The sequence below is a fragment of the Drosophila obscura genome, unplaced genomic scaffold (genome assembly GCF_018151105.1).
Source record: "Drosophila obscura isolate BZ-5 IFL unplaced genomic scaffold, ASM1815110v1 contig_183, whole genome shotgun sequence".
In the NCBI taxonomy this organism is placed as follows: domain Eukaryota; kingdom Metazoa; phylum Arthropoda; class Insecta; order Diptera; family Drosophilidae; genus Drosophila; species Drosophila obscura.
In genome coordinates this window covers 378254-398563 of record NW_024542771.1, presented here as the reverse complement: position 1 = coordinate 398563, position 20310 = coordinate 378254, and the positions used below count along the sequence as shown (strand labels likewise).

Below are 20310 nucleotides of genomic sequence, written 5' to 3'. Positions count from 1 at the left end.
GTTTCAGAGTGTAGCCGCGTAAATTAAATTATTTGTGGATACAGTTTTAAAAAAAAGTTATTTTTTGCCAAATAAGAAAAATTCAGCATCGATTGAGCTCACATTTTAACAAAACATACAATTCATTTAAAAGACTATCAATTTATTTTTCTGGTCAGTATCATTCATTTCCGTGATTCAGCGGTATCCAGCCGCTGAATCGTTTACAACCAGCTTTAGATTTCAGTGGGCACAGCTGGTTGGATTCATTCTTCCTTCCAGTAAATTCGCAACAGATACGCAACACTATGCCCGTCATCGAAAGTAGTTTAGCCATATTTTGTGTAGCGAAAGAAGAAGGAGGGAAGTTATTCATTAGCGCTGAAGTTGACAATTCCAGCTTTATAGGCATGTCTAAATTTGATACTAGAATCTTAGAGATTTTAACGGAAAAAATGTGACCATGTCCAATCCAAGACCTTATCAGCTTCTATGGTGTGATAGAAGCGGATAGAGGGGACTAATTCTGCTCAGCTGGAAAAGACCCTCGCAACTAATTTCTGATATGACTGATCTACCGGCACAATAAGCCCCGATGCTGGCGCTGCTAACTTCGTGAGCTTCTCAATTGGAGTTGGGAATATGTATTTAATGATACTAATATCTCTAATGTATATAATTAATTTTGAGCAACTAAAAAGTAAACTCTAGATTTTTCAGCCGAGCCAAAATTGTACTATTGTTGCAGAATATCCACGGATGTTTATTTAATTATTAGATTTATTCAGCAGCTAAAAAGGTTCGTACTTCTCTCGTTTATATGTTCCGCTAATGTGCTCTGTGGAACTAGCTACGCTCTCTCCGATCTTCCCTTTTGATCTAGCTCCGCATAGTTCAAGTTCGCAGAACCAGAACTATCGGAACTTACTACGATATTTTATACAAGGTGCAAGAGTAGATTTTATGTGGGCTAACAATACTAGTGATATTTCCTCTCTGACTAGAACTGTCGAACTTATTACGATGTTTTATACAAGGTGCGAGAGTAAACGATAATTGTTTGGTCTCCCAGCCGAGCATTATTTAGTAAGTTTAGTCAGTGATGCAGCCTTAAAGTAATTCCTGTTATTTGTTCGTTATTTGCACTGCACACTGTACCTAATTGTAATCGACATGTATCTACACCCGCCCCCCTCACTATAATAGCCCTTTCAACCGTTCTTTCGTCTCTTCGTCTCGCGACTTTCTCCTTTCTATCATTCTCGCTCTGTCGCTCTGTCGTTCTATCGATCATTTTAGCTCTCTCGTTCTATAGAACACTCTCCCGCTCTCTATTTCGTAACATCGCGTAGGGCACGGGCAATTCGGTCCGTCTGCCCCAACATGCCTTCGCATTGGTCATGATCTGGTCTAGCACTTGCATGCCTTTGCATCTCTCGCACTTTTCTTTCGTCGCATATATAAACACGAATCTCGGTTTATATATGCATCTAGCTTTCTTCTTTCTTTCGCCTTTGCTACCGCTCTCTTCATCTATCTTTCTCTTGCTTGTATTAGGGCACGGGCAATTCGGTCCGCCTGCCCTTAGTTGAGTCTTGACGTAGCACTCGTACCTGACACATCGTCGCCTAATCGACCTAATCGACAATAAATAAACATATTTTTATAATAATCTGTTCGTGACGTTTTCTTGTAAAACCAGGTGATACATTTGGTATCCTCTTCTATACAATAATTATAGTAATACAATCTAGCAGTACCAACAATTTTTGTATACTTTTATTATACCCGTACTCAAAAAAGAGTTAAGGGGTATATTAGATTTGTGGTAAAAGTGGATGTGTGTAACGCAGAGAAGTAAACGTTTCCGACCCCATAAAGTATATATATTCTTGATCAGCATCAATAGCCGAGTCGATAAAGCCATGTCTGTCTGTCCGTCTGTCTGTCTGTCTGTCTGTCAGATCAGATCAGATCGGATTATAATTATAGCCAGAATGAAGAAATTAATTTTCAGTTGCTTCCCCCGCCCCCTCCAGCGTGAGACCCACTACTCATTCTCTTTCTCGCTCGTACACTCTGCCTCGTTATGTACGCGAGTCTCTAGCGGAGTAGATGTAGAATATAAATGGTACATGTATAATCTACATGATAGATGTAGAATTTACGTTGTAGATGTTGTGAGGACCTATCTCAGGCTGAGGTATGCATCAGTCCGTCCAGGGTCCTGAATCCTGAATTTGTAATTCACGAGGACTTTTTCGGGAAAAAAAACCAGGAACTTTGCCAGGAACTGAAAAAGAACGGTTAACTATTCACAACATTTTTTGTTTCTTTTAGAGTTTTTAATAGTTTTGTTTATTGTGTCGGGCTATTATTATTGCTACTTGGTTAGTTTTGCTTAGTTTGCTATCGACTCGAAAGCGAGCTCAGAGCAAATTGTCTATTTGCGAACTCGCCTAGATCTCAAAGACTATAAGAGCTAGGGCAACCAAATTTGGTTTCCAGGCTCATGTTTTATCATACGATAAAACTAAAAACGCAGTATCGTAGAAAATGACCATATCTACCAGATTGCTAAATGTGAATCAGATCGGATCATAATTATAGCCAGAATGAAGAAATTAATTTTCAGTTGCTTTCCCCGTCTACTTCAGCCAGAGAGTTAATCATTCTCTTTCTCGCTCGCACACTCTTAATGGAACATGTAAATTAATTATTCTTATATTCCTGTTACTTAAGTCGCGGCATTAGCCATCGGCAGAGAAAGATCGGATATGTTTTATATAATTTTATTCCGGCCTACTGGCGCGGTTCAAAGTGAGTAAAAGACTAAAATAGAAATTGATATAATTATGCATAGGGCCCCCCAGCCTGGGCAGCGCTGCGCCAGCAGCGGTCTCCAGCTTTGCTCCGTCAGCGCCTCGTGCGGACCCAGTTGGTCGAGCGGATGTTTATGCAACATAGTAATATGTTGCCGCCCCTTTCCATGCCAGCGCTGGGTCAGCATTCTTATAACTAAGAACTTTGCCGATACCCTATGGCTGGTGGGGAGTGTTAACTACTCCCCCTCTTCAAGAGTGGTCGCCCTCGACCCTCTCAGGTTCTACAGCATTGTGCTGACCTGGGCCAAATCCCTTCTCTTCTTGAGTAGGGATTTGCAGTAGACGACACTGCCAATAGCTCCGCACAAGATTATTCCCATTCCAAGGGCGAGGATTTTCTATGCTAAGAATCTGATTAACGGTATCGGTGAGAGTGTTTATCTGGCTCTGCACCTTTGTATTAATTACTATCTGTCTATTGTTTGATTTTACCAGCTGCGGTTCCGTAACCTTATGGTCTCCAGGTCGGAGCCGGTGTACCGGCCACTACCTTGAGGCTATTCCCTAGGAAGTCTAGACTTCTCGCCAGCCTATGGTGAATACCAATATCGACCAGCATGTCTTTGACGTGGTTGGAGTCAACTTCCAGCAGTTGTCTCATGTGATATCTTGGAAAGAGGTCTGTCATTCTTAAGGTTTCGTCGGCAATGCGGCTTTACTCTGTTTAGTTGGCTATGTGTCTAATATAATCTAAATCTTCCCAAACTAGTACAGTCCCATCTGTAATGGGGATGTAGTGGAAATGGGAATAGTCAGTGACGCGGGCCACAACTATTGTCAAGAGATGAAGTACCCCGAAAAACCTGAGGATAAAAATTAATATAAAATACACGAATAAAAATAAAATCAACTGGTAAGGATCACCACCATTTATGTTCTTAAACCTAACGGGAGTAATTACTTAAGGTTGTCCTTATGGACCACCCTCCCTTCAATCAGGACTGTTGTCCCCAAGTCCGCCTCTACAGCTTCTTCCACATATAGCGGGAACAACTTGTTTCCAAGGCGCCTGTTACACTTTACTAACACTTTTTCTCCTACCCTAAAGGTTCTGTTTTGTCTGGATTGGTTTATTCGATTGTTTTGCACGATCTGAGCTTTTTGGACCCTATTTTTTATCTCTCTGTGAGAGTCTGCCGCAGCGGCGTGAAAAACGTCTACGGGTCTTTTGTTCGTGACCGAATGTATTGATTTGTTGTATTCCACCGTTGCCTGTAAGAATAGGTCGACTGTGTCGCCGATGCCCTTAGCCATTTTAAGGCATCTGGCAATTTCCACCAACGTACTGCGGAACCTCTCTACCTGTCCGTTAGAGGTGCTGTGTAGTGGGGGCGCGCTTGCGATGTAGGCCCCAAAGTTATTTTGCAAAAGCGATCTGATCGTTTCAGAATTAAGCGACGGTTCGCTGTCGCAATAAATCTGTTTTGCAGGCGGAAACACGCTCATTATTTGCAACAGTGGAGTTTTTAGATCCGCAATGGTGCGGGAAGCTATCGGTTGCGTGATGGCGAATTTCGAAAATTTGTCCACACACGTGAGGAAGTATTTCGTATCTGTTGAGAAAATATCAACACACTTCCTTTTTGGCAGCCGTGTGTGACTGACGTGTTTTTTTTCCGGTGTTTTTTCTTAACTCCCTTTGTTCAATCTTGTTTTAATGTGCAATCGTCGACTGTTTTCTGCTGATTTTAAGATCTAAAACCCTCTTGAATCAAAGAGCTTCAACTAATTATTATACTTTGTCGGTCCTAATAGTGCTTTTCATTTATAGAAGCTGGTAAGTCCCTGGCAGGCTGGTGAAACCACCAGCGAAGATGGCTGACGCCACCATAGTGGCGTCAGGAGTAAAGCGTGCATCTGAGAGCGCTGCAAACAAGACTATGGATATCAAAAAATTTATAGCAGGGTCGAGGCAGGATTTCAATCGGGAAAATAAAATCGTACATACAAGCGAAATGGAAAATAGCACCAATACAAACAAAGATAGTAATACATTTGCTGCCGGTAGCGTGTCTCCAAATGACATTAAAATCAAACAACATGACATAAATCTGTATGAGCTCTCTTTTAAAGGAGAAGCCTGTGTTCTTCTTGCAACTAAACGTAGCAGTATTTTTGAAAATAAAAATATAAAAAGTGACCTTTATCTCTTTGAAAAAATTAAACATACAAATCTTGATGGACTTAAGCGCATAAACCCCCTTGCAGCGACTCTATACAAACTGTACTTTAATACCCCTTATGATGCGAATGCTTTTGTGCTTAACGATGAATTAATAAAATTAAATATCGATATTTTTATTCCAAAGAACTTCACTGAAACCGTAGGTGTCATTAGGGGCATTCCTACAAACATCTCTGACATAAAACTTCTTGACAATCTTTCCTCGATAATTAAAATAAACAGTGTTGAACGCATTTTAAGAAAATCTAAAAATGAAGCGAATGAAGTAGTTCTTGAACCAACTGAGACTGTAAAAATTTCTTTTGCAGGCACAGAAACCCCATCGTCTGTTCAAATTTATGACATATGCTCGCTAAAAGTCAGTTATTATATTCCTGCGGTTAGACAGTGTTACAATTGTGGTCGCTTAGGACATACAGCCTCACGTTGTAAGTCACAAAAGCGTTGCAAAAAATGTGGTAGCAATACTTGCAATGAAAGTTGCAACATTAACAAGTGCATCTTGTGTCAGTGTGATGGGCACAATGCTTTTGAGAGAAACAAATGTCAGCTATGGGCCAAAGAAGTCGACATAAATAAAATTATGACCTTTAAAAAATTAGCCAGGAAAGAAGCCTTAAAGCAATTTTCTTTCCAACAAAACTATGATCGCAATCTTGACTACGACAAAGAATTTCCTCAGATTATCCACAAAAATCAGTTCAATCAAAATAATACCAAATCAAATGATCAAATCTCCCAAGTCATCAACAAGAATGAAGAAGCTAACCATGTTTTAAAAAAGCACTCCTATAGCAGCAGACTTGTTCAACGAACTGTAGGCTTTACGAAACAAAAACCGCACTTCTTACTAGATTCATACACTAATGACTCCAGTGATCATGCCTATAAATTTCCCAACAAGGAAAATGGGGACACTCTAAGTAGTGTCAATAGCACTATAGTTCAAGAATTTCTTGAACTTATCACTCCTGTACTGCTCTTGTCAGCTAACGGCACTAATATTCTTCAAAACATCAGAGGAAAAGTCCTACAGGGTAGCTCGCATCACAGCAAACAGCATGTAGGGAAGAATATAGACCTTTTACATAATAATGACTGTTAAAATCTTACAGCTCAATGTCCAATCTCTTAAAAACAATAAAAATGACATAGAATATACCCTTAACTCTGGTGAATATAGCATTGCTATTTTCTCCGAAGTTTTTTCCCATGATACTACCTATAGAAAACTGATCAATTATGATCTTATTGAAAAACATAGAGATGATGGTTACGGTGGAGTAGCCATTGCTTTTAAAAACGTTATAAAACTTAAAAAAGAAGTCTACAACTCAGATCACGATGTTCTCATCGCCAAAACATGCAACTTAAACAAAAACTTTACCATTGTCTCAGTCTGCTTTGAACCTTCAATGAAGACAGATACTTTTAAAAATGTAATTCAAGACATTGTTGAGAAGCTTGATGGCAGGAGCAACGTGATTTTCGCTGGAGATTTCAATGCAAAAAACACCTGCTTTGGTGACTACGTCACGAATGCCAAGGGTAGATTTCTGGAAGACTATATGAGTAATTCTGGCTATAAGTGTTTAAATGATGGAAACTGCACCTTTAGACGTCATATCGACAGTCAAAGCGGTTTTGTTTTGGATCTAAATCTAACTGTGCTGTGAAATTTTCACTTGGAGCTGTAATTCCACTTTTTTGGAGGCAGCCACCATCACCCTATCTCAATAATAATACCAGAAACCAAAGAGAAGCCGAGGCTCTTTCTTGCCAAAAACAGACTCCTTAGAAGACTTGCAGGTGCTACGCTAGCAGGAAATATATCAAACATCACGAATAGCCTCACAAACAGTATTAGGGTCTCAACTTATGCCTTAAGCAACATTAGATGCCCCAAAGCTTGGTGGAATTTAGAATTACAGCTGCTGCACTCCAAATATACAGAATCACAAATCCTGGCACAGAGAGCTCCAAGTCTGAACAACTATATAAGAGTGGTTAACCTGAAAACAGAATGGAAAAAGGCAGTAAAGCTTGCAAAAAAGAACTCGTATGCCAACAAAATTGATCTACTCAATCAACAGCCAAACTCAAGGAAAGCCTGGCTTTTCTCGAGGAACATCAAGTCCTTCAATGATCCTTTAAAATCAAGCTTTAGTTCAGAATGGTCTTCTCCGTACCTTGAGTTTCTTAGAAGACAAGTCTCTGTATCAGCGAAAGTTCAAACATATTTTCCTAGAAAAACTTCTCTGAACATTGATTCTTTTGACTTGAGTGACCTGTCTGCTGTTCTCAACAGAGGCAGAAACACTGCGGGAGGTATAGACGGAATTACATATGATATGGTAAAAGCACTCAGTAGTCCAGCACAGAACAATCTTATACAAGAATACAACAAGCTATTTACAAAGTGTAGAGTCCCTGATCAATGGCGTTCCATCAAAGTCATTCCCATCCCAAAGCGCGGTAAGGATCTCAGCATTTATCAAAACTATCGCCCTATCTCGCTCATCTCTGTGTTGGCTAAAACTCTTAACCTAATGATTAAGAATCGCCTCGATATGTTCTTAGAAGAACACAATATAATGCCCAGACGGACTTATGCCTACCAAAAAGGCAAATCAGCAGCCATAAATGATCTTATCAATACCATGGCCCATGAGAAAAAACGGGGAAAATCGGTTGTAACTGTCGTTGTAGACATAGATAATGCATATAACTGTGTTAATCTACAAACCCTACAAATGTTAATGGATCATGAACACATTCCTACGCAATATACAGATTGGATTGTTAATTTCTTCTCATCAAGATTCTTAAAACTTGGTGACTCCATTAAAGAAGTCAATGGTGGTTTGCCTCAAGGCTCCTGCCTCTCGCCTATACTTTTCAATCTGTACACCAAAAGGCTGCATCAAATCAATGATTGCCATACGACTGTAATTCAGTTTGCTGATGATTTTGCCATCATCTCAACTGGGTACAACATAACTGAAGCTAGGAACAACTTACAGGTAAAGGTCGATAACTTTCATTTGCTCTGTCAGGATCTAGGTCTTAATTTCAATCCCAGCAAATCTGCAGTTATGGTTGCTGGGAGGGGAAGACGTAACAACATCTCGGTAACATGCAATAATAGCAGTTTTCCGATAAAGGAATCCATCACCTTTTTAGGCAGAGTCCTTAGTGCCAATATGTCAGACAAATTGCACATTGCAAAAATCAGGGACAAGTCAGACAAAAGTCAGCTTCTGCTACATGCTGTAACCATCATTAAATCAGGTCTCAAACCCAAAATCTCTTGCAACATCTTCAAATCTTTCATCAGATCTCAGCAGGAGCACGCCATTACCAGTTTTTCAAATCTAAACATTGGCATTAGCAAATCTCTTAATACTGCACAGACGGACTGCCTTCGCCGATGTGTGGGTGTCCCTCCAAAAACATCTACGCACCTGATTTTTGCTCTGGCTGGTATTTTACCGCCTAAACACAGAGCTAAGATTCTTACAGTCAGAGAACTGCTTAAGGTTAAAGTGCTAAATCCGACTCTTTATGATAATGTCACTCTGTCTAACGCAAGGACTGCCTACACAGCCGTGTACCAAGAATTTCGACACCTTTCGACCTTTTCGACAATTATACTGAAAATGAAAAATACAAACACAGTCCTAAAGCTGCAATTTGTTTCTCAGTCTTTGACAGGAAAAAAAAAGACATCTCAAACGAAGAATGTAATGCCATATTTCAAGCCAAGCTTGAAGAGTGGGTGTTAGATGGGTGGAACATTCTTTCCACTGATGCCTCCATCAATGGTGTTAGGTATCTTGGATTACCCTAGTAACAACAGCTATAAATTTAAGATTGAAAATAATTCCTCTTCTGTTTTTGCAGAACTTGTAGGAATACTAACAGCAGTAAAGATATCAAGTAAAAAAAGATATAATAAAACTGTTATTCTCTGTGATAGTCAAGGGGCCTTAAAGGCTCTGAAAAGCAATGAATCAAATTCATACTTAACAGACGAAATCCACCTCAATATAGACAATTCCTTCACTAGCAACTTTATTTTGCACTGGATACCCGGTCATAAGAACATTGCTGTTAACGAAAAGACTGACTTACTAGCCAAATCAGCCACTAGCGTGGGTAGAATAGTTAACACACCTCTCAGCTTCGATGAAGTAATTAGAACAGTTAAGATTAGAGTCCAGATCGACTGGAATAATGAGTATAAAGAAATATCAAAAATTAAAGGGGCGTATTTTGCTTCAATTTATAGCGAGATTCCAGTCAAACCGTGGCACTGGGCTCTTGACTGGCGTGCCAAAAATATAAAGGTCATAAACAGTAGTCTGTTTATTGGACGTACCTATGATCACGTCTTTTTACATAGGATCAAAGCCAGAAATTCCAACATCTGTGAAGTTTGCAGTGTTCTCAATGATGCGGAACACGAAATTTTCTACTGCCAGAGACATGCCAGTATTAGAAAAAAGTACAAGATTTTCAAGCGATTTAATAACATCAAGGATTTATTACTCACAAAAGACCCTCTTTTCTTTAGAGAATTGGCGAAATATATTGATGAGGCCAATTTGGAGTTTTGAATCAAAGCACATGGGATCAATTCAGGTCAGGCAACTCGGTGCTATCGGAAGTCACTTTGAGGAGCAGCCTTCTGTTGTTCCTACTCTCTGGAGCAACCTTCTGTTGCTTTTTTTTCTGTGATAATTTTCATACAAACTAATCTCAAGCAAACATATCACTTTAATCTTAGAATACCTGTAAAACGTAAACATTAAAACATACACATTACACTTTCTAACCCTTACATTGTATAATTGACATTTTATTATTAATTTCCTTGTAAAACTCACGCACACGAATACACTTTTAAACTAAATATTATACTGTATAATTACCTACACCGTTAACACCAACCCAATGTACTTTGTTAAAATCATTACACCTAACATTACTTTGTAAAATTAATATCACCGAGAACATCATCTTAATGCAACACCGTGCATGCCCTCATCAACAAAACCTTGGAATCATCGAAAAGCAACACCGTGCATGCCCTCCACAACAAATCATCGATAGCACCATACCAACTGAAGTATCTGGTCATTGCAGATTCATCGTCGTGCGACCACTCAATTCGCTTTAGCGATTAAGACCGGCGTCGGGCCTAGCTCCTGTTTTTTTGGGTGCCTGTCATACTTTACTCGGGAGCACACTTTACAGTTTACTACTTACTACTTTACTGCTTGCAAGTTTGGACATCTTGGGAAAATAGTAATCAGTTAACACCTGTTTAACGTTTTCCTGGGCCGCCCTATGGGCCCGATTGTGTTCTGCTGTGATGATCTCTTTTTTTTCGTTCTCATCGAACACGTCGGCGACAAGATTCTTGCAATGTCAGAATCTTGTCGACGGAAAGGCTCTTACCAACTCATGCTGTACGCATGCTAAGGTTGGTAAGTCGCAATGGATTGCGTTTACTACTTGTGGGTTCACCACGGACTTGACCATTTCAGTGAGAGCGTCCTTGTCATGGAACTGTATTACGTGGCGTGTTTTTTCCCCAAAAAGTACGAAAATCTGTTTCAGAGGGAAGCGCGCCTCCTCTAGGATGATCTGGTTCCTAAAGCAATTGACGGGCTTGTCTGATGATTCTATCGTGTAAGTCATCGAAACCTCACTGTGAATCGTCGCTGCGTCTGACCGCGGTATGCCGCTTTCTAGCGCGCAAATGTTCTGTCGAGACAGTGCGTCTGCGACGAAGTTTTCTTTCGCCGGCTTATAGAATAGCCTGGCGCCCATCTCATCGATGCGTGCCTTCCATCGCTTAATTTTCCCGTTCGGATTTTCCTCCGACACCGCGAACGTGAGCGGCTGGTGGTCAGTGAACACAAATATGTCCCTGACGCCATAAATATAATGGCGCAATTTCCCCAAGGCCCACACAATTGCTAAAAGCTCCCGCTCGTTAGTAGCGTAGTTGAGCTCATTGTCTTTAAGGGTTCTTGAGATCATTGTTATTGGTCGGCCTCCCTGTGACAGTACCGCTCCTATGCCATAGGCAGAAGCGTCTGTAGTGAGGTCGAAAGGTTTTTTGTAGTCTGGGTACATCAGCATTACGTTTTCTGATGCCAGAATGTTTTTAAGTTTTTGCTGATTGACCCATTCTCCCCTTTCAGGAAGTCGGAGAGCGGGCGTGCGATTGCCGCGAAATCTTTCACGAAACATCTGTAATAGCTTGCCAGGCCTAAGAATGATCTTAGCCTGAAAAGCGTTGATGGCTCGACGTATTCCTGGATAGCTTTCACTTTCTCAGGGTCCGCTCTTGTGCCTTCGCTGGTTACGATAATCCGAGGTATTCTACGCTCGTTTTAAAGAACTGCGACTTCTCTTGAGCCACCCTCATGTTGGCTTCATAGAGGCTTTTTAATACCCAGTCGACGTGTTTAACATGGTCGTCCTGGGACTTTGAAAAAAAGATTACGTCATCGACTTAGACATAGCATGCTTTGCCGATTTGTTCACGCAAAACTCATACTTTCCTCCATTTACGGAAAAGGAGGTTTTTTCCCTATCGCGCTCCGCCAAAGTTATTTGGTGGTATCCGGATTTCAGGTCCAGAGTTGTAAAATACTTTGCAGTACCCAGATTTGCCAAGATCATTGAGATGCTCGGCATTGGGTATTTGTCGGGCACTGTTTTCTGATTGAGCTTCCGAAAGTCCATTACGAGACGTTTCTTCCTATTACCCTTTTCATCAATGCCCTTCTTATCCACCACCGATATAGGATTGTTATACGGCGATCTTGATTTTTGTATGATGTTGTCTTTCAGGAGGCTGTTAACCTCGGAATCGACAAAATCAGCTACCCCCATCGGGTAGGGGTATAGCTTGGGATAAATTGGTTCGTCGTCCACCGTGCGAATGGTGGCCACGACCGAAGTATTATAGGGCAGCGACCCGTTAGGGTCGGCAAATGCCTTACTTCTTTTCTTTAGCATCTGCATGAAGTTTGCCTTTACGGCTGGCGGTGCGTCGATATCAACAACGTTGGTGTGGTTGACATGTGCGCATTTATGGAATTGGATCATCTCAGTTGTGTTACCAACCTTGAGTGTCCCATTCTTCAGAGATAGCGTGGCCCCCACCTGCGTTAGCAGGTCAGGGCCAATGATGCCATCAAAGCCCGTTAGCGTTTTTAAGAGAAAAAACGGGGTAATCTTGCCGAACATTGACAAGGAACATTTTTCCGTTATGTTGTTAGACCCGTTAATTGAGTGAACGGGAAACGGTGATTCGACAGGGGTGACGCCGGGAAGCCACCTGAATGGCTTGATGAAATTCTTTGACGCACCCGTGTCGATAAGGAGTTTTATCTTAACCCCCCTACTAGCCCGCCCCAAATGGCTTTTGGTGAGCCGTGGGCTGTCTAAATTTCGAGGATGAAGGGTCCACCTCCATACGTTGGATGTGCCCGGACTCTTGAAATAATGAGGGCTCTTGTAAGAAGAAGGGACCTGGGCCCTATATTTCTTGGCATTGCTTAGATGTGGCGCCTGGGGTTTGCGCTCACTAAATCTATGGGCTTTCTCCTCCATTGCCCTGGCGTAATTTGCTTCCAGAACGCAGCGGTCTTCGCTGGATTCAGCTGATTGGGCCAGAGCCAGCGCGGTCGGAAGGTCTTTAGGCCTTGCTGAGAAAACCGGAGTTTTTAAGGTTCTTCTCAAGCCTGGAATGAAACTTGTACAATCTACATGTTAGATGTAGAATATACATAGTATATGTAGACGTAGCTAACAGATGTAGCAAAAAAATGTAATATGTAAAATTTTTTTTTTTTATTCTAAAATTCTATAAAATCATATGTTTAAAAATGTATATACTGACTGAGTACGGGTATAAGTAGAGTCGCATCCCCAGAAGCGACTCCCACATTCCTTCTCGTTTTCTTTATTTTGTCTCTTTTATAACCATTTTCGTGGATATTGGTGGCGCGTTTGCTGAGTTTTCATTTTGTTGGATGTTGACCTCCTCAGTTGAGAGCGTTGGTTACTTGGTTTTGCTGTGGTGGGTGTTGGTTATATACAGGGGTGCCACAGAAATAACTAGTGAACTAGTGCAGTCTCCGAGCTAAATTTTACGGCAAACTTAATTAAAATGCTTTTACCGAGACTGTTGGCCATCGAAGAACTACGGAGGCAAAATATTAAAAAACAGACCTTGCAGCGCAGGCTTCTCAGATGCGCATCGGACTCGTTTTCACGTTCAGACGATTCGTATGTGGTTTTTGTGATTGTCTTCTCAAACTACTGCTAATTTAGTTCATTACAATTACCAGTTTTTGGTAAAATGATCGCTATGCTTCTATTTGTGCTGCCATGGGTCTGCGCTTAGCCGAACAGGGGTTTTTGACATAAATGCAGGGGTTTGTTAGTTGTTTTTTTTTTTGGCATTTTGAAGCGATGCCATCTGGTAGAACTACAAATGACTACAAATGTTTTCACAATTTTGCACAAAAAGTATGCACACGTTTGACCAAAAGAAAGTTTTACTACAATGAGCTATTTTTTGTAAAGCTTAATTAAAGAAAAACAGAATGCTTTCTGCTGTGAGCTTTTCCGACCGCTTGAATTATGAATAATTTCCAAAAAAGAAAGTCACAACGCGAAATCGTTTAAACTTAACAAATGTTGGATTTATTCTCAACAAGCGACAAATTCAATCCGTGTGTTTTATGGCGAATGGTTACTGAACATATAACTACTTCCCAAGGGTCGTCGTACTACCCCGCTCTCAAGAGCAATGCAACTCACTCAGCCCGCTCAACGCTATGCACTCGGGCTTGATCTACGATCAGTGAGCGAACGTTTGATGGTAAGAGCGAGCGTGCATTCGATGTAAGAGCGCCAGCTGGCACAAAGTGCTTGTTGCCAGCGGCTGCTCCGAAAACTTCCAATATAATTAATATTAAATATATTGCTCCGAATTCGACTTAAAAAAGGTCGCATTACTGTATTAACTTCGAAAGTCCGAATCGCGCTAGGTGGCCATCTCGGTCTGCAGCGGATTGAGAGCGGAATCGTTAAGTCAGTCAGCGGATTGAATAGTGATTTACTAAAATGCTTATTTTATTAACTTAACATGTATAATGTTAAATTATTTGGATGAAGGTTAACCACCAATTGAACAACCTTTATGGAAAGTAAGATTCGAATCGTTTAAAGTGTGTTTTATGGGTGTATTAAATCAAATCGCTGCATAAATCGTGCCCCAGCACAAAATTGAGTGCATAAGCTATTTTTCATGGATGGTGGACGGTAGATGGTGGATGGTGCCAGTGTGAGTCGGGATTCCACATCTTTCAAAAATTCCCACCATTCCCCCGGGATGGGCCCACTGTGCAAAGGGCATTAGAGGAAATACCGCCACTAAAACGAAAAAATGGGGTGATGTCGTCTTCGTCGCATGGAACAACGGATTCACTTAAAGACACCAATCAGGAGAATATAAATATTGCAAGCCTCTTGCACAGGAACAATTGAACGATTTGGTGACGATCCGTTATCTTGCTAAAAGTAAAGCCGAGTTTCACATTTCCGAAAAATTCGGTTAATTGAAAAGCAGATTTTGGTTGTCGTAATAACTATCTCCGCGATTAATTATTTATTCATATTTTTTATTATTTGCTTTATTTATTCATAATTATTCATATTTATTTATAACTAGCAGACCCGCGCGTTTCGCTGCTTCCTAATTTAATGTTTAGGAATTCATCGAAATTAAACAATGACAATTTTGATGTAATAACATATTTCATTTATTCCAATGCTTTGTGATAGACAATATTCTTTGTTTTGCCGTCGTTACAATGAATAATTAATGCCGAAGGTTTGCCTACTCGTGATACTCGTACATATAGTTGACCATGTGAAAATACCGGATGCTCCAAATGTAAACAACAAATTTGCAACAACTGTCGTTGTGATTTATTATAGGCTGTTTACATTGGGGCTGCGTCATTCTTCTTTGCGTCTTGCCGGAGACGCAGTTTTTTTTACATAGGTTAAGCATAGGGCCCCAGTGGTGGCAAAAAGTTGCGTCAGTTTCTGATTCATGTGCGTCTATTCGATATATTCGATTGCTTTTGCTCATTTTTGGGATTTTCTGCCTATCAGCGCAACTATCACCACTAATAACAACAAAAAATTGTAGATCAAAAATCAAATTTTGGCGCTAAAAATGTATGATTGTGCAAAAAGGTGAAAATATACATAAAGTCATTAAATAAAATACTTGAAACTGATTGTATTATTATCATATGCAATTTTTCTGACCCCCTGATGCCATTACGACACTGCTGGAGACGAACTTCGGTGGTTTTCATAATTTGAATAAGAACTCCCACAAACTCTACAATGAAATGTCTGAAAATAATATTTAAATATGAGAATCAATTCTTTTTCGTCCATTTTCCTAACGTCTTGCTTAATTCTGTTGATTTTCAAAAATTTGTGTATCTTTCCTTGTCATCAAACACCCAAATCCAAATTCAAGACGCACGTCTTCCAATGTAAACGCCTTTTCTGCTTCATTGCGTCTATGCCGATATCGATAGCAGACGCGCCCAGTGTAGAAAGGCTATTAATAGTCATAGCAAAAGCAAGACGAATCGGAAATTGTAGTCGTTTGAATTCAAATGGCGTGTCAGTCGGAATCATAGGAATTCTCGGAATTAAAACGTGTTCACCACAAAATTTCTCAGTCAAAATAGTTGCTTCAAGTAAATTAGTCATAACTTTTTTCACAGCAAGTCTTGTACCATTTCTAAGACATGGTGGGTTATGATTCCGCAGCATAATTATGGTGACTCCAACTTCTAGTTGTAAATAGTATGGCGGCAATCCAGGAAAGTCCAATGAATTTAGAAATTCGACTGGATAATTTACAACATCATCTTGATTGATAGTTCTATCAATCGAACTATACGCAACCATTTCTCCTAGGATGGAATTCAAAATAGATGCGTTGTTCCAGTCATGGTTTCTATAATTTTGTACAATATTTGGAAACACACTCTGAATCAAGTATTCCTTCGATGACACAAAAGTGCAAAAATTATTTGGAAGCGTTATGAAGCCAGAATTGTCAACGGGAAGTATGCCATTACCAATGTCTAACAGTTGTCTGGAAAACAAATCTGCTGAAGCATCGTTTTGCAATTGAGCACGTACATTTGTAGTCAATCTATATGTTTTAACAGAGCGCCACAAATTATATGATTTCAAACACGCATTAATTTCATCAGCAGCAGTTCCTAGTTTGACTACAGGCAATGTTTGCCTGAAATCACCTCCTAACAATATCAATGCACCACCAAACAAACAAATTATCTCCACGAATATCTTTCAACGTACCATTAAGTGCTTCGATGCAAAAAAAAAATTCGAGCCCAATCTAAAGTCAGATACTTTATCATTCAGAGGGTTTTGTGTGAGCTTTATGGATTAATAACTTTGGTATTAGGTCATGAGGTAAATCGAATTATTTATTTGAAAATGTATGTGTTCAAAAAGCTTTATTGTACATTTAACAAAATTACAATCTTTATCTTGCCTTACTTTTCGCAAAATTACAATACTCGACAAAATTTATTTACCCTTCGAACAGAACCGACTTTTTCCGATAGACTAAATTTTTACCTCCGTACTCAAGAGAGTTAAGGGGTATATTAGATTTGTGGTAAAAGTGGATGTGCGTAACGCAGAGAAGAAAACGTTTCCGACCCCTTAAAGTATATATATTCTTGATCAGCATCAATAGCCGATTCTATGTCTATCTGTCTGTCTTGATGAACGCCTAGATCTCAGAGACTATAATAGCTAGAGAAACCAAATTTTGTTTCCAGACTAATGCACTGCTACAAGTGTATTTTGTAACGTCTCACCTGCCTACCCACGAACACAAATATATGAATTATCCCAGGCTAGTTGTTGGTCAGCGAGGGGGAGCGCACGCTTGAGGTTTCCGGCTTCTGCTCGTCGGCTATTTGGGGTGATGATCTTGCCCCCCCCCCCCCTTCATGCTGGTGGCCTATTCTCATCATACCGAAAATAATCTAGCGTGCTACGACGAAACTAAACCGGGAGGTACTATTTATCCCTGAAGTACAAAAGAAAGCTTGAGCTTGGAATGGCCCCTTATGCCTAGGGATGTCTACATGGGGAGAATGCTAGCTAAGACAAAATAAAAGCAAATTAAAACATTATAAAATATATTCTAAATTCTAAAGAAAAATTGAACATACTGACATACTTAAACTGCAATGGTAATGAGCGGACTAAAATTGAACTAATATGAACTAATGCGAACCAATAATGCTAAATATCAATAATTACGAACTAATATGAATAAATATTTAAGCGCGCAATTAACAGGCAATTAATCGAATTTTTTCCTCTTGGAATTGGCTCTATAGCTAGCAAGAAGCGCATACTCAACTAAATCCGCGTATAAATGTTCATCTGTCCAATACACAAAAATGCCGACTTAAGTGGCCAACAAAACACTCACCCTTGTCAGGAGTCCATCGAAGAAAGCGCTTTCACCGACGTACTGCTGAAACTTTAACAGGGAGAAAAGGGGAGAGAGGAAAAATACTGAGACAGATATAAAAATATTTTAACGCGCATTCCCTGACCTCTCGCTCTCATGGCTCACTGCACAAACACTTGCCTAACTGGCTGCGACACAAACGTAACGGTTAAACTAGAATATTAATTTTCTTTTAACTTAAACATAACAAAAAAATACACGAACAAATCACAAAAAAAAAAAATAAAATTATTTTTTTGGGCATCTGATGAGCCTCGGGTGATTCGCCGCCCGGATCCACAAGCGGGTCTCTCGCGATTCTTTCGTTCCCGATAGCGAAGGGTCGTCCGACGCAGCTGTCTCACTGCACGTCCACGGCACTAACTAGCCATCCGCTAAGCGCTAACTCTGCCTGCTAGAATTTTTTGCTGATCCCCTTTTCCCTTATTCCCTAAGCTGCTGATCGCGAGCGCGACTGATATTAAACGAACAGGCAGGCGCAAGGGAGATGCAAAAAAATGGGCTCGTCCGAGCTTTTGCGTGTGTTGACCGCCGCCTCCTAGGTGACGGAGCGGGGACTCCTCTGCTGATCTTCTCCTGGACAGCGGGAGCGATCCGCCAACTCCGTACCCAATTTAAAGGCACCTCTTCGCTGCGTCGCCTCTGCCAACGGTGGCTAACGGGCACCAAGATCTGCGATGGAGTCGGGATGCGATGGAATTAGACGTTGTCGCCTTCAAACCTTAGTTGTTTACTCTCACCAATTCAACGAAATTCTCCCCAATAATAGCCCTCCTCCTTTCTGGACCTTTTCCAAACCCACTTTGCACTTTACTTGTGTGTATGCGCGTATACAAACGGGAGTTCTTCCACTCCGCACAACCGCACTGACTGGGGGACCAAAAAGAAAAGATCGAGCCAGACGCTTCCGTTCAAGCGCCAACCTCATGGACTCGGTAAGGTTAAGGGCCACTGAGTGAAAGGCCTGACATTTGTCCCTGTTACTCTTTTTCCATCCGAAAAATTCCTTGCCCTGATCATTCGCTCCGAGCCCTAGAAGGCGCCACCTGTTTTCCCCCGGCCGACAGAGAGCGCCACCCGCGCACACTCTGGCTGCTGCTACAAGCGTTACAAAAGCCTCCCACCAAAGGTCAGACTTGGGGGTCAAACTCCCAAGGATGAGAACAACGCAGCTTGAAGCAGCTGGCTTACTGCCGCATATCTTTCGCGTGGAATCGACCTACAAAACGACCCTGCAAATCTTCCAAATCATAGTAGGCCTGCCCTATCTTCTTCTTGACCCTAGCCTTCAGAAAGGCCGGACCCAATTTCGCACTGTAGCCTGAGGGAAAACTGCTCTGCCTGAAATTCTTCCTAAAAACTTCCTGCCCAACCTCGTATGAAATGTCTCTCGATCGTAAATTGTATTGCCGTTCATTTTTATGGTTCTGTTTCCTCATGACTTCCAGAGCCCTGCTCCGAACCAATTCCAACGAATCCTCCCGAGAGAAAACTGCTGACTTATCATCCGCAGTCAACTTCTTAACTGCCTTTAGAAACACATATTTGGAATAGTGATCCAATACTATAAAAATGCCCATGTGACCACTTCTCGACCAGGGATATGGCCCAAGGAAATCCACGTACAATTTCTGGAAGAACCGCTGCGACTCGGGAGCAACCCCTATTGGCGGTCTCTGGATTGTGTTTGGGGCTTTGGTTGACTTGCAGCTATCACAAGCCTGAATGTGCTTTTTGACATCCGCAACTAACCCTGGCCAGTAGTAATACCGCCGTATCCTTTCCAGAGTCTTGTGTATGCCTCCATGGGAAGCCAAAAGACTGTCATGCGCATTCCGCAAAACTTCCTCCACTAACCCTTGCGGAACCCATAACTTCCAAATGAATACATCATGCAGTACCTCTCCCTTTGCATGATCTGACTTGCGATACAGAAAATTGTCAACAATTTTTAGGTCTGGCAACTTGTCGTTATTGGCCCTAACCTTTTCTACCATCTCCACATACTCCTCTGACCTAAATTCCGGTGATTCCAAGTCCACCAACCAACCATGGCTCGCCTCCAAAGTCGCCACTTCCTCTTCATTCACCCGAGACAGAGCATCCGGTACTACATTGAGCTTGCCACTACGGTGCTCGATCTTAAACGTGAAACTTTGCAGCTTTAAAGCCCATCGAGCTAGCCGCGAATCTAAATCGGTCTGTGACATGAGCCACTTCAGAGAGGCGTGATCCGTGATCACGGTGAATTCATGCCTCTCGATGTAAGCTCTGAACTTATTTATACAAACTATGGCGGCCAAACACTCCTGCTCCGTGACCAAATAGTTCCTTTGGGCCTTGTTGAGCTTTTTAGACACAAATGCGATCGGATATTCATCGCCCTCCAGCGTTTTCTGCACCAACACGCCGCCAACGCCTGTCTTACTCGCGTCGCAGTGCACATAGAATGGTTTGTTGAAGTCGGGACTTCGCAGAACTGGCGCTGAACAAAGCATCTCCTTAAGCTTTTCAAAGGCCTGCTGACCCTCTGGAGTCATTGAAAACTTTTGCCTAGGCTTCAACAAATCCGTGAGAGGCGCGGCCACGGAAGCGAAATTGCTTACAAACTT

At 41.2% G+C, this 20310-nt stretch overlaps 1 protein-coding gene and 2 long non-coding RNA genes across 3 annotated transcripts in view; 1 reads left to right on the top strand and 2 right to left on the bottom strand.

Annotated features, from left to right (window-relative positions):
• LOC121404062 (synaptic vesicle glycoprotein 2C-like) overlaps positions 1-20310 on the top strand; it is a 196393-nt gene that overhangs the window by 155476 nt on the left and 20607 nt on the right. The gene's annotated exons all lie outside the window — the stretch shown is intronic.
• On the bottom strand, positions 4443-4886 carry LOC121404063. The gene is made up of 3 exons (XR_005967683.1): positions 4813-4886; positions 4603-4730; positions 4443-4543 (listed from the first exon to the last, which is right to left on the bottom strand). It is a non-coding gene; the product is annotated as an uncharacterized LOC121404063 (long non-coding RNA).
• On the bottom strand, positions 8961-9483 carry LOC121404064. Its single transcript, XR_005967684.1, has 3 exons — positions 9431-9483; positions 9226-9277; positions 8961-9159 (listed from the first exon to the last, which is right to left on the bottom strand). It is a non-coding gene; the product is annotated as an uncharacterized LOC121404064 (long non-coding RNA).